Source organism: Tachyglossus aculeatus, chromosome X3 (genome assembly GCF_015852505.1).
Source record: "Tachyglossus aculeatus isolate mTacAcu1 chromosome X3, mTacAcu1.pri, whole genome shotgun sequence".
Taxonomy (NCBI): domain Eukaryota; kingdom Metazoa; phylum Chordata; class Mammalia; order Monotremata; family Tachyglossidae; genus Tachyglossus; species Tachyglossus aculeatus.
In genome coordinates this window covers 11,077,132-11,092,199 of record NC_052099.1, presented here as the reverse complement: position 1 = coordinate 11,092,199, position 15,068 = coordinate 11,077,132, and the positions used below count along the sequence as shown (strand labels likewise).

General features: G+C 42.3%; 1 protein-coding gene and 1 non-coding gene across 2 annotated transcripts in view; one reads left to right on the top strand and one right to left on the bottom strand.

Annotated features, from left to right (window-relative positions):
* CAMK4 (calcium/calmodulin dependent protein kinase IV) overlaps positions 1-15,068 on the bottom strand; it is a 241,572-nt gene that overhangs the window by 153,602 nt on the left and 72,902 nt on the right. The window lies entirely within an intron of this gene.
* On the top strand, positions 12,068-12,205 carry LOC119949025. Its single transcript, XR_005457123.1, has one exon. It is a non-coding gene; the product is annotated as a small nucleolar RNA SNORA7 (small nucleolar RNA).

The window sequence follows — 15,068 nt, the reverse complement described above, 5'->3', positions numbered from 1 at the left end:
CTTGCCCAAGATCACACAGCAGATGAGCAGGGATTAAAATCAAGGTCCTTCTGACTCCCAGGCCCATGCTCTATCCAGTAAGCCGTAAATGCCGGGAGAGCCATCGGTTCTTTTGATGCAGGTAATCCTCTAATTTCCAGGTCATTTTCACTGAACTAGTCTTGGTGGCTTTGATTAGTCATGCTTAGTGTCTTAATGGTTTGCCTGGTAGAAAATATCACAGAGAAATGCTCAGTCATGTTTCCACTGGGGTTCTTTGTAATATTGCTGTGAGGCTCCTTACAGGGCCTTCACAGGGAGCTTTAATATTCAGTCATCTTGGTGGTTTGGAGGTAGTTAAGCTCTTTTTCCATTTAAGTTCTAATGCAAATACTTAGGGACTATACCCATTTTACATTAAAATACTGAACATTGAGTAAATACAGTTCCGTTTATTTCCTAACTTCAAATACCACAACCAGCTTCAAAGCAACCACACATTTTTGCATGTTCTCTCATTGGGTCTCAATTTCCTAAACTGACTGAGATGATTAATAGGTACTTAATTAAAATAATGATGCTCTCATCCATGTTTCTAAGAGAAAAATCAGTACTCTTATCAAAGTTAATGCCGAGTCTTGAGTTTGAAATCAAGGACTGTAAATTAGTCTACTGTGAAAAGCTATTGTAAATGGAGAAACACCAATCAACGCTAAAGAAATGAATGGTGTCCATTAATACTCTGCAATTGAAATTGAAAACTGTCTTCTCCAAAGTAGTAAAGATGCTCTTTTCTCCCAACATGAAAGCAAATTTATTTTGCAATACTTCTAAATATATTTATATGCTTCATTTGAACAATAACTTTGAATATTGCTTTTAAAATTGTTCTGCTTTTCCTTTTCTCAGATTTAATAGTTTAATACCATACCCATTTTATTGAAAATGTTAAGGACCCTTCGTTCTTGTCACTTTCTGTGAAATTCTACATTAAGAAAACATGTGTGTTTTGAAGAGGAGTTTGAAGGTGAAGAAGAACATGGTTTGGTGGATTTGCAGATCGGAGGAAAAGTCCATGCAGGAGAAAGAGCATGGATAATGGGTCACAGGTGAAGGAGTTGAAAAGGAGGTATAGCTAGGAGGTTAGCTTGGATGGAAGGCAGAGTGCAAACTAGGGTGTAGCAGGAGAAGAGAGTAGAGTGCTAAGGAGGAGACTTGAATCCAATAATCAGGCGTGTCCACTTGATGAGGAGAGCTATAGTCATTGAGACCCATTTCTAGAACTAGGCAACAAGGACTGTAATACTGAAAGGAAATTTGGACAGTCACATCTCTCTGTCTGGCTAGAAAAATCTTGAAGGAAGATCAAATGCCTATATTTTTTTCAAAAGTCCAAATGTTATTAGGCTGAAATCTTCAGTACTGAGATTAAGTTTTAAATCTAGGGTAAACACTAGAGATTTTTAGGAATATTATTCAATATAATATCTCCTTGCAGATCAATACCATGAGCAGAGTCTTATTTCCTTTAACATAACACTGCTGAAAATGCTAATATTACATCAGTTTTTCTTCCACACAAAACTGATAAAATGTCTCCTCCTCTCGAATCACAGAGGTTAATGTTAGACGACTCAATGAGCTAAACTCAATGCTGATGTAGTCATCTGAATTTCTTCAAATCTAACGAAATATAATCCTGAAGGGAAATATGTTATGCACTTGGCATAATGTTCAGCCCTCCAAGTTCATTTTAACACCCTAATCATTTCATTACTGGGCCTTCCAGGACAGAGCTTGTCAAGTCACAGTGAATGCACCCACCTGCCCTTAACCCTTCCCCATTTCTGCCCTTTTCGCAAGCAGGTCTGTATACTTGACTGTGTCCCTGCCTGCCTCCCGTGTAATAAATCTATGGTTCTCTGGGACACCTAAACTTACAAACTACATTGAAAAGTCAGGGATAGTTTCCAAACTGTCATCTAGTTAATTTAGCAGTGAAACCATAGAATAATTCATTAAAAGACATCCCAGAGACCATCTCATTGAATGCTATGAATATTCAGTTGCTGCCTTGAGGATATACATTTCTGTTCTAGTTTAACCTTGTAAACACCAATGTAATAGTCCTGAAAACACAAGTTTCCAAAATTATAGAAAAATGATTTTTAGACAGTGGAAAGTTTAAAAAAAATAATAGGGTAGCCTTCAGCAGGAACCCCAAACTAAACAGCAGTAGGCTTTCTAGAAACTAGACATACTTAAATTTCCATATAGCCAGCATTGGTTAGGAAACCATTAGGCCACAAAAAGGTAATACTTACCCCCGGTTATCATCTATTTTTATGGTATTTTTAAGTAATATGTGCCAGGCACTGTTCTAAGCCCTGGGATAGATACAAGGTAATCGGGTTGGACAAAGTTCATATCCCACTTGAGGCCCACAGTCATCATTCCCATTTTACAGATGAGGTAACTGAGGCCCAGAGAAGTGAAGCAGATTGCCCAAGGTCCCACAGCAGACAAGTGGCAGAGCCAAGATTGGAACCCAGGTCCTTCTGACTCCCAGGCCCGTGCTCTATCCACTAGGCCACACTGCAGGGAAAGCAAAGTGTTCTCCTGAGCCTAGAGGGGAGAAAGACCTCCACCTGCCACATCCCTAGATGCTTTGAGGCAGCTGTGCTTTTCATTTTGAGTGTGGGGGTAAAACGGGGACAGGGACTTCAGGTAGGGAACAGGCTTCGAAGAGCTAACAGGCCAGAAAGTCACCATCTTGGGTCTTTTCAGTCGTGACTGGAAATTCTCAGGTCGAACTGGAGAGCTGGGATGAGTCAAACTGGAAGTCTAGCTCAAAAAGCTGAGGGGGTAACCATCCCCATGGCCTCTGTGGAGTGGACACCTATGGCCCACATCCCCTGCCACTGCAATCAATCATATTTATTGAGCTCTTACTGTGTGCAGAGCACTGTACTAAGTGCTTGGGAAGCACAAGTTGGCAACACACAGAGACGGTCCCTACCCAACAGTGGGCTCACAGTCTAGAAGGGGGAGACAGAGAACAAAACATAACATATTAACAAAATAAAATAAATAGAATAGATATGTACAAGTAAAATAGAGTAATAAATATGTACAAACATATATACATATATACAGGTGCTGTGGGGAAGGGAAGGAGGTAAGACGGGGGGATGAAGAGGGGGACAAGGGGGAGAGGAAGGAAGGGGCTCAGTCTGGGAAGGCCTCCTGGAGGAGGTGAGCTCTCAGTAGGGCCTTGAAGGGAGGGAGAGAGCTAGCTTGGCAGATGGGCAGAGGGAGGGCATATATATGAGGTATATATAAACTGATCAGATTACACACAGTCCCTGTCCCACATAGGGCTCACAGACAATCTCCTTTTACAGATGAGGTAACTGAGGCATAGTGGAAGTGAAATGACTTACCCAAGGTCACACAGTTAACAAATGGTGGAGCCAGCATTAGAACCCGGATCCTTCTGACTCCCAGGCACGCGCTCTATCCACCAGGCCACACAGTAACACTGGGTGGCGTCCAGGCTTTGTCCCTTCTAATAATAATAATAATTGTGGACTTTCTTACATTCTAAGCACTGGGATAGACACAATATAATCAGCCAGACACAGTCCCTGTTTCACATGGGACTCAAAGTCTAAGTAGGAGAGACAACAGTTACTGAATCCCCATTTTTACAGATGAGAAAGCAGCCACAGAGGAGTGAGGTGACTTGCCCAAGGTCACACAGCAGGCAAATGGTGGAGCCAGGGGTGGATGTATGGTGAAGCACGCCTTTTATCTTGATTAACGTCAGAATAGTGGGTTCTGAACGTGCAAGAGGAGGAGGTTCACTGTGGTTGAGGGATCATGCCAGGCAACTGAGAGCTCACCTCCTCCAGGAGGCCTTCCCAGACTGAGCCCCTTCCTTCCTCTCCCCCTCGTCATCCCCCCATCTTACCTCCTTCCCTTCCCCACAGCACCTGTATATATGTAAATATGTTTGTACATATTTATTACTCTATTTATTTATTTTACTTGTACATATCTATTCTATTTATTTTATTTTGTTAGTATGTTTGGTTTTGTTCTCTGTCTCCCCCTTTTAGACTGTGAGCCCACTGTTGGGTAGGGACTGTCTCTATATGTTGCCAACTTGCACTTCCCAAGCGCTTAGTACAGTGCTCTGTACACAGTAAGCGTTCAATAAATACGATTGATGATGATGATGATTTAACTGCAGATAATGTAACATCTATCATTTTGAACTGTTGTTTCTTTGGTTGTCCTCCTCCCGAGATGGTGAGAAGCCTGTGGTCAGAGTAATCTCTAACTACTTTTTCTCTGTACCCTCTCCAAGAATCTAATACTGCAGCTCTATAAGTCCTCAACAAATAGGAAGATGCTATCCCTGGAATATTGCCTTGGAATCATCCTAAAAGATTAATCTTTCCCAGTTTATAGAACTCTAAGATCAAATTCCCCAATTAGATCAAGTCATTTACCACATGAACAGATGTGTTGCTCACTCTACTCATTATGCTTAACTTGGGATGGATCTGACTATCAAGAAAAACACTCATGCAAGATAATTTCCTGATTCTTGGCCATTCAACCACTCCTAAACGTCCTAAAATTTGTCATTGAGCTTCATTCGGGTCATCAGAAGCAGACTATTCTAATGAGCATGGGACCCAGAGGGTGTTTTCTGCTTTCTCTTCAAGAAGAACTTGTGTGACCCAAGAAGGAAAATTATGGCCCCAAGTGGAGTTACAAATGCAGAAGCATCAGCTCTGACTCTACCTCTTTAAGCTTCGTTTTTCCGTAACCGGATGCATTTTTGCAACTTTGGGTGGCCCCCTCGAAGCGTTACATCACAGTTTGCTGATAGCTCTATCTCCGTGTTTCAGAATTACTGTGCTATATGCAGCTTGGTCTGTGCATTTTAATTTAGTACCTTTTAATGGCCTGGTTTTAAGCTGAAACAGTGCTTAATTTGTGCTGGGGCATGCCAGGGCTCCTGCTCTAGGACCTTTCTGTGGAGAGCCACAACAGGACTGAGCAGGTCTGAGGTCAGGAGCTGTCAGTGGAAACCTATTGGGCCAAAAATGGACGTACATTTTCTCTTCAAATCCACCTTTCACTAACCTCTACTCTGCCCTCAAGCATCCCAGTTGAACAGTTTCACTCAGCAGTGGCATAGGTCCTGGATTTTCTGCACCCTGACTGATACAAATTCTGCACTAAATTGAGATGACCTTTTGTGAAATTTCACTGATGGACTCATTTCCTGAACCATCAAGAGACCCCAGAAGTTCTCTCTCCTGACATGTGCTAGTTATGAGTGTATTTCTTTCCAACTGTTAGGTATAGACATTTAATCATTTAAAATAATGAGGTAGTAGTAGCAACTGGAGTATCTTACTCTCCGGCTTTGAAGTAAACCCAAAGAACTTCAACGAGAGAAACTTCTGGTTTGTTATTTTATAGCATTAAGAAACGTATAAGATGAGATCAACTGCAGGGAAGAGGTTTTAAAGAAAAGGAAAAAAAAAAGAGTGAGTCTTTATAGTTTCCTATTGAAGAAATATTCTTCAGGTTCAATTGAAATTTATAAACATGTAACTGTTGAATTACTCTCCAAATACAAGCACAATAAATGCTTCTATTCTTAAAAGTTTGACAAACAACAACTAAAATTTGATTTCAGAGAAATCGGGGTGCTTTCAAGGCTGATGTATTTTTTAATCCAATTTTGCACTCAGGCTTTGTTTCTCCCTGAAATAAAACAAACTATTAAACCATACAAACATCAATTGACACTCATTTCAATTCCCTGCATGGGACTTTCTCAGCAAGCTCTGATATTGCTACAATTGTACAGGTGTGGTACTGGCTCCAAACAACCACAGTATGTAAAATCCAGAAATGTCCTGCACTAACTGCTGACGTAGAAATGGATCCAAAAGCCCCACCCAACATTATGTCCATCTGCTGCAAAGAATTCAATTCCCTCTCCACCCCACTTCCCCATCCCTCCACTAAAACAGACTGCCTCTGGCCTGAAATGCCCTCCCTCCTCATACCCGACAGTCAATTACTCTCCCCCCACTTCAAAGCCTTATTGAAGGCATATCTCCTCCAAGAGGCCTTCCTGACTAAGCCCTACTTTCTGCTCCCATTCCCTTTTGCATCACGCTGACTTGCTCCCTTTATTCATCCTCCTCTCCCCGCAAGGCCCCACAGCACTTATGTACATAACTGTAATTTATTTATTCATATTCATGTCTGTCTCTGGACTGTAAGTTTGTTGTGGGCAGGGAAAGTGTATGTTCTACTGTTATACTGTACTCTCCCAATCGTTTGGTACAGTGCTCTGCACGCAGTAAGTGCTCAATAAATATGACTGACTGAGTGGAAGCCAACTTCTCTGCTCTACCTGAAAGCAGTAGAAAAGAATGTGAACCTGGTTAAAATCTTCACCCTTCTTCCTCACCCTGATTATGTGCTGTTTTCACATGAAAGAGAGACAGCCCCGCTCTCCAGTGGCAGGGGAGGAGGAGGAGGAGAAAGAAGAAGAGGAGGAGAAAAGAGAAGAGGAGAAGAAAAAAGATGAATTTTAAAATGATTGAAGATGACCCTGATAGCGAGAGGAATTCCAAGGTGTGCAAAGATGTTCAGAAAAATTTAGCCGCTACAAGGTGCTTTATGATAAGGCCATGCTGTTTAACCTAAATTGGACATATGTTTTAATAAGACTGAAAATCCACTACTTCTGTGAGCAAAGCAAGCTTCAACTTCGCCTCCTGCAAAGACTAATAATCATATTACAACTCCTTATTTAAAATGTGATGTTATGCTTTGAATTGCTTTTAACAGAGAATAGTAGCATTGCACATATGGGAATTTCTTATTTTTCCACGGGTTCTGGAACCGAGTCCATTTAATAACATGTAAGTCTATGGTAAAACATACCATTCATTCATTCATTGAATCATATTGATTGAGCGCTCACTGTGTGCAGAGCACTGGACTAAGCACTTGGGAAGTACAATTTGTTAACAGATGGAGACAATCCCTACCAAACAAGAGGTTCACAGTCTAGAAGGGGGAGACAGAGAACAAAGCCAAACCAGTAGGTATTGTGATCCCTTCTGTGGTCAGGGTTCCAGGGCTATCCTTTCGGCCTCCCCTGCAAACTTTCCGGGGATCCCCACCCCGCCAGGGAGCAGCATGGAGGAGGGGCTCGGCTGTTTGGTTTTGAGCCGAGCCTGGCCGGCAGCCGAGCCGAGTCAAGCCACGCTGAGCCCAACCCAACCAAGCCAAGCCAAGCTGAGCCAGCTTTGAGGCTGCAACACAACCATACCTCGTGTCTCCCGAGGGTCGTGGCCCAAACCTCTGTTTTTTCTTACATTCCTCAAATGAGATAAGGAAATTGGAGTCGTCATCATCATCATCATCAATCAATGAATTCATCCTCATTCAGTGGTCTAGAGTCTCGCCGCTGTTACCTTCTTCCCCTGCCTTCCTTCCGCTTCTCAGCCTATCCTGGATGTCACCTTCCCTCTCAGCGATTGCCAAACACACTGCTTTTGGTGTCTTATTTTCCTCCTCTACTCCTCCTTTTCCTCATCTTTGTCCTCCTCTTGCTCCTCCATTAAAGCTACTTGCCACACCATCACATTTTTGAGGTGCATGCTTTTGTATCATATCCCTATACTATTTTTCTCCAGATCAGTAAGAATTCCACATTATTTTTAAAACTTCTCAAGAGCAAATTTCAAGTAGATTATAGTCTAGTTTAATTGGATCAGATTTCTTCAGTGATATGCTTGAAAATGACAGTGCTTATGAAATCTTTAAAACAAGTGAAAAATCTTATTTCCTTCAGCTGGCAAGCACAGTTCAAGTTTTCCTTGAATTTTATGTATTTTTATAGCATGTCTCAACAGATCAGAGATAGTGTGATCCAGTGTTTAGAACACTGGCCCGGGAGTCAGGAAACCTAGATTCTTGCCCCAGCTCTGCCACTATCTGCTGTGTGAGCTTAGGTAAGTCACTTGCCCTTTCTGAGACTCATTTACCACCAATTTAAAGATTTAAAAAAAAGTATCTGTCAATTCCTCCCTTACAGGGATGTTGAAATAAAAGTGAGATCACTAATGTGAAAGTACTTTGGAAAAATAAAAGTGCTCTATAAAGTATTATTAGACATTCAATATCATTACTTTTCTGATCCAAGGGCCGAGAGCCTGCACTAAATCGAGATACGGAGGATTAGGGTATTGGTTGAATATTTCTTTAAATATAAAGACAAAAAAAACCTCATTGTAAACATCAAACAATTTGTTGATTCATTCATTCAATCGTATTTATTGAGCGCTTACTGTGTGCAGAGCACTGTACTAAGCGCTTGGGAAGCACAAATTGGCAACATATAGAGACGGTCCCTACCCAACAGTGGGCTCACAGTCTAGAAGGGTGAGACAGACAACAAAACAAAACATATTAACAAAATAAGATAAATAGAATAAATATGTACAAATAAAATAGAGTAATAAATACGTACAAACATATATACAGGTGCTGTGGGGAGGGGGAGGAGGTAACGCCGGGGGGAATGGGGAGGGGGAAAAGGGGGAGAGGAAAGAGGGGGCTCGGTCTGGAAAGGCCTCCTGGAGGAGGTGAGCTCTCAGTAGGGCTTTGAAGGGAGGAAGAAAGCTAGCTTGGTGGATGTGCGGAGGGAGGGCATTCCAGGCCGGGGAATGACTTGGGCTGGGGGTCGACGGCGAGACAGGCGAGAACAAGGCACGGTGAGGAGATTAGCGGCAGAGGAGCGCAGGGTGTGGGCTGGGCTGTAGGAGAGAAGGGAGGTGAGGTAGGAGGGGGCGAGGTGATGGAGAGCCTTGAAGCCAAGGGTGAGGAGTTTTTGCCAGATGCGTAGGTTGATTGGTAGCCACTGGAGATTTTTGAAGAGGGGAGTAACATGCCTAGAGTGTTTCTGCACAAAGACGATCCGGGCAGCGGCGTGAAGTATGGATTGAAGTGGGAAGAGACAGAAGGATGGGAGATCGGCGAGGAGGCTGAAGCAGTAATCCAGTCAGTATAGGATGAGAGATTGAACAAGCAGGGTAGCGGTTTGGACAGAGAGGAAAGGGCGGATCTTGGCAATGTTGCGGAGGTGAGACTGGCAGGTTTTGGTGACAGATTGGATGTGAGGGGTGAACGAGAGAGAGGAGTCGAGGGTGACACCAAGGTTACGGACTTGTGAGATGGGAAGGATGGTAGTGGTGTCAACAGTGATGGGAAAGTCAGGGAGAGGGCAGGGTTTGGGAGGGAAGATAAGGAGTTCAGTCTTGGACAGGTTGAGTTTTAGATGGCGGGCAGACATCCAGATGGATGTTGATGACTTTTCATAATGAGACTGGTGAAAAGTGTAACCTTTCAAATATAGTTTCTGTGCCAGCCCAGAGATTTGAAGACAAAATATCCCCTAGAGACTGGCAATACATTGGTTCCACAACATTGACTTTTCATAAAACTATCTCAGGAAATTAGTAGTCAAGGAAATTTGGGTGCTATAACTATACACCTCATCTTCTACAGTTGTTGCTGAAGTCTACTAAAGAATCTTAGGGCAGGATCTTAGCTGGTAAGGAAGACAAACAGCTGTTTCAAACTACTTGGCTATTTTCTACTATATTAGCCGAGTATGGATATTGATTAATAGAAATGCCTGCACAAGTATCAGGAGTTTCTGAATGATAGATGTCTATCATTTCCCACAAAGGCTGACAGAAGAGCTGGGGAGAAAGATGAAACACAGGAGTTTAAAGGAGGAGTGACAGGAAGATTGGGAGACCCTACTGAGTGAAACCTCCTCTTCTCCAAGCCCCTCAGGCTCTCTCTGGTCAGCTCTCCTAGAGTTTCCATATTGGCATAACTTCCTTCTCTCTCTCGACCAGTTTCATGTTCCCACACCTTTTATTCAGATTCTGAGGCTAGTATTCTAAAGTACTGCCCTGCTACAGTCATTGACCCCCTCTTTAGACTGCAAACTCACTGTGGGCAGGGAATGGGTCTGCTAACTGTTATACTGTTTTATTGTACTCTCCCAAGAGTTTAGTACAGTGCTCTGTACAAAGTAAGCGCTCGGGAAATATGATTGATTGAAAAGAATTAATACACACACACACACACACACACACACACACACACACTGGATCAGACCTGAAGGTTTAGTTTTCACCATTTTCATTCCTAATGACTGTCCTTTAGTTCTTTCTTTTAATCTTTTTATTATTCATCCTTAGAATGAATGTCTACTTGAAAGATTGCCAACTATGTTTTTTTTTGTTACGCGCTTACTATGCACCAAGCACTGCTCTAAGTGCTGGGGTAGATACAAAGTTATCAGGTTGCCCCACGTGGGGCTCACAGTCTTAAGCTCCATTTTACAGATGAGATCACTGAGGCACAGAAAAGTTCAGTGACTTGCCCAAAGTCACACAGCTGACAAGTGGTGGAGCTGGGATGCCAGATAGAAAGCCATCCAGTTTTTAAGCTATTTCCTAAATGTGCTTCTGTGTCTGTCAGTGTCTATGCCATTCCAAGGAAGTTGTGTTGGAACTTACAATGAATGATAGCTTTAAGATAGATGTCTATATGCATATGATATACATTCAAAGCAGAAAGCATCATCTCTGATAGCCAAGAGAGAATGACTTGACTTCGAGATTCTGGCTCACATCCTGGTCTTCCTCCCTACTGCCTCCTCCTACTAAGGCTCATTAAAAAAAAAAAAAACCTCCCAGTAAAATTCAAGTAATACATTTTCAAGAGTGGATGAGGAAAACAACAGGGCAGTCTTCTAGCACTGTCTCTGTGCATTCTACTCCCACACCAAACTCCAATCAAACTCATGCATGAGAGCTGTCTATTACGATGAGAGTCATGGGTTCACTCCCAAGTGGCAAGCTCTGCCTACTGGCCTCTCAAACACAGGGGCACGATTGGATGCTTAAACGTCGAAAACACCATTACCAATTAGGATAGAATGCTGGACCGAGAGCTGTATTCTTAGTCTCAGGTCTTTCTCTGACTCCCTTCGTGACCTCTTTGGGCCTCCCTCCATTTCTCCATCGGTAAAATCATCATCATCAATCGTATTTATTGAGCGCTTACTGTGTGCAGAGCACTGTACTAAGCGCTTGGGAAGTACAAATTGGCAACATATAGAGACAGTCCCTACCCAACAGTGGGCTCACAGTCTAAAAGGGGGAGACAGAGAACAAAACCAAACATACTAACAAAATAAAATAGAATAGATATGTACAAGTAAAATAAATAAATAAATAGAGTAATAAATATGTACAAACATATACAGGTGCTGTAGGGAAGGGAAGGAGGTAAGATGGGGGGGATGGAGAGGGGGACGAGGGGGAGAGAAAGGAAGGGGCTCAATCTGGGAAGGCCTCCTGGAGGAGGTGAGCTTTCAGTAGGGCCTTGAAGGGAGGAAGAGAGCTAGCTTGGTGGATGGGCAGAGGGAGGGCATTCCAGGCCCGGGGGATGATGTGGGCCGGGGGTCGATGGCGGAACAGGCGAGAACGAGGTACGGTGAGGAGATTAGCGGCGGAGGAGCGGAGGGTGCGGGCTGGGCTGTAGAAGGAGAGAAGGGAGATGAGGTAGGAGGGGGCGAGGTGATGGAGAGCCTTGAAGCCCAGGGTGAGGAGTTTCTGCCTGATGCGCAGATTGATTGGTAGCCACTGGAGATTTTTGAGGAGGGGACCCTGACATACCTCATTACAATATTGTGTGAGGACAAACAAGATAAAATATGCACGATGCTTTGTGTGGCTGAGGAAGGCAGTATTTTCTCACTGAAACATGGCCCACATAGAGCACCTAGGTATTAAAAATCCCAGCCAGAGTTCTCAAACTAATCTATAGCACTGGGAATATACTGCTGCTTTAGCTCAGTAAAAAGTCCGATTTCCTCTCAGGATCATAAATAAAAAGTAATTATTTTAGACATTTTCTGGGTAAAGAAATTATTTGACTACGTACAGGTTTTCCTCCCCTCTCAGAGGTGCACCTGGAGAGTTTCCAGTACTCTACCAGCCTCGACTACGGGAGGGAGAGTCAAGCAGAGGCATACCCATTCCATTCCTAGCTTGGGCAGTGGCTAGCGAGTGGAAGGCAATCTGCTACAAGTCAAAACTCACCTGTAACAAGAATAATAATAATAATAATGGCATTTGTTAAGCACTTACTATGTGAGAAGCACTGTTCTAAGTGCTGGGGGGATACAAGGTGATCAGGTTGTCCCACTTGGGGCTCACAGTCTTCATTCCCATTTTACAGATGAGGAAACTGAAGCACAGAGAAGTGAAGTGACTTGCCCAAAGTCACAGCTGACAAGTGGCAGAGCCGGGATTAGAACCCATGACCTCTGACTCCCAAGCCCAGGCTCTTTCCATTGACCCACACTGCTTCTCGCTGTATTGGCCAACAGCAGCAGCATGGGAGAGAGTTGAGGGCAGAGACTCAACTTAACTGCGTGGAAAGAGGAAGTGGTAAACCACTTCCGTTTTGTTTTTTTTTTTTTTTTTTTTTTTACCAACAATACTCTATGGATTCATTACCAGAATGATTGCAGATGAAGTTGGGGTGTTCTGGAAGGGATATGTCCATGGCATCGCTATGGGTCAGAGAAGACTCAACAGCACAAGACAAGTTTACCGTAAGAGATTCTTTAAAAAGTTTCAAATATCATGCTCCCCTATGTCCTACATAGGCTTTTTTTTTTTAGCTCATGAAACCTACCTAAATATCCTCATTGTAAACTATTACCCTAAGACTTAGCCCTAAATCAAAATCATCTCAAATTACTCACCTATGTAGCGGATATGGAAAGTCACAAATTCATCCACATCCATAAATATGGATGGATTGACTACTGTATCCAAGATGCTATCTCTACATGCTGTCATGTCATTTTCTGGCATGATTTTGACTGACATTCTACAGAGTAACTCTACCCATCTCAAAGAAGTCTATACTAGCAGAAATGCAAGACTATTAATCCAGGTCACTTGGAAGAGAATTAAAACATTTATGGGTAATGGTCACATCAATTTGATCAGGTTTCCATCAGAGTAGCATCCTTCATCTGTGGCTATCAATGAAATTTAGTTGATGAAAGTTATACACTTTACTCCGATAGTAATAAAGCTATCTTTAGTATTCAAATATGATTTGACTGGTGGAGATAGTAGTAAGGGTATTTAATGAGCACCCATTGTGTGCAATGCACTGTACTAAGCACTTGGGACGGTACAACAAAACCCTGAGACACGTTCACCCTCTAGATTGTAAGGTCAGTGTGGGCAGGGAATGTGCCTACCAACTGTTATATGGTACTCTTTCCAAGCACTTAGTACAGTACTCTGCATATGGTAAGCATTCAATAAATACCATTGATTCACAGCTCACAAGGAGATTACCCTCTAATGGGGGAGGCAGACATGAAAATATTTTGTGAGATTCCACCCTCATATAGCTATGGCTGATTGACAATTGATCCCTTTTTAATCTATCTGACCACCCTTCCAATTTATCTGGCCCCCTCCCACAATTACCAGTGTCATAGCAGCGCTGTTTACAGATTGTCTGAATATATCAGTCCAGGGAATTGTAGAATTCCCTGGAATTGTGGAATTCAATTTCCATTAAATTCTTCCTTTCCAGCTTCCTGATACCTTTTTGGCCTTGCGTAATTTCTTTCAACCCCTAAGGATCTATACAAAATTTGTCACATGTAATTCTACAATTGATACAATCAGTTTAAATTGTGAGCCTCTCAAGGAACAGAGTCTGTAATTCCCACCTACATACTCTTTCCTAGCTCTTAGTAGTCTTCTGCACACAGTAAGAGCTTAAAACAATGACTACTACTAAAAGTTTAAGTAAAAACCAAAACATTTCATTGAAATACATTAAGCAGTAATGATCAACATGCATCATATTATGAAATGAGTCATAAATCACCACTGAAAATATCTGTCAACTTGCGCTGGAGTGGATTTCCTTCCTAAAAAAGCAGACGTATACAATTTTGGGGGTGTTGAGGGGTACATAACCTCTAAGAGCAAGCGTAAAGAGCGGATTCTGTAGCAGATAAAAATCATTCAAAATGTATTCAAACAAACACAAATTAACTTGGTTCTCTAAGGTCAGCATACAATATCATAGTGAATCAGAATCTCAAACAATCTTAGCAGGTAACAAACAGGAGAGGGATTGCTAAAATAGGATACCAAGAGGCAAGCTTGAAAACAGAGGAAGACCTTTTAAGGGATAAATCCATTAGTGCAGGGAAGATCTATCTTTTACATGTAAGGCAGAAGGATATTTCGGTCTTTTGTCAGTCTCCTTCGCATATATGTATAGCATCTCCCCATCGGTAGCACCACCTTCAAATATGAAAGATGGCTAGACATTTAGGGCTATATAAATAAGAATGCACACTTGGGAGGAAGTAGCTGATCATTAAATCTTGCTATTCCTATCAACGAAAACAGGGAATATTGTGGAAAACTGAAATTCACAGATAATCCAAGAAACTCCTCCACAACCAAATCTCTCACTATAGATGTTAACAATACTCAAAAAAGTCAGGTTTAGGTATCTCCTCCTTTCCTTTTCCACAGAAGGGGCTAAGCAACAGTCAAATTGTCAACAGGTGGCCAGCAGGAAGGAGGTGGTGGAAAAGCAGGGTGCCTGTATAATCAGTTCTAGCACAACTGAGAATAGATCAATCTTATTTATTGAGCGCTTACTTTGTGCAGAGCACTGTACTAAGCACTTGGGAAGTACAAGTTGGCAACATATAGACAGTCCCTACCCAACAGTGGGCTCACAGTCTAGAAGGGGGAGACAGAGAACAAAACCAAACATATTAACAAAATAAAATAAATAGAATAGATATGTACAAGTAAAATAGAGTAATAAATACATACAAACATATATACATATATACAGGTGCTGTGGGGAGGGGAAGGAGCTAGGGCGGGGGG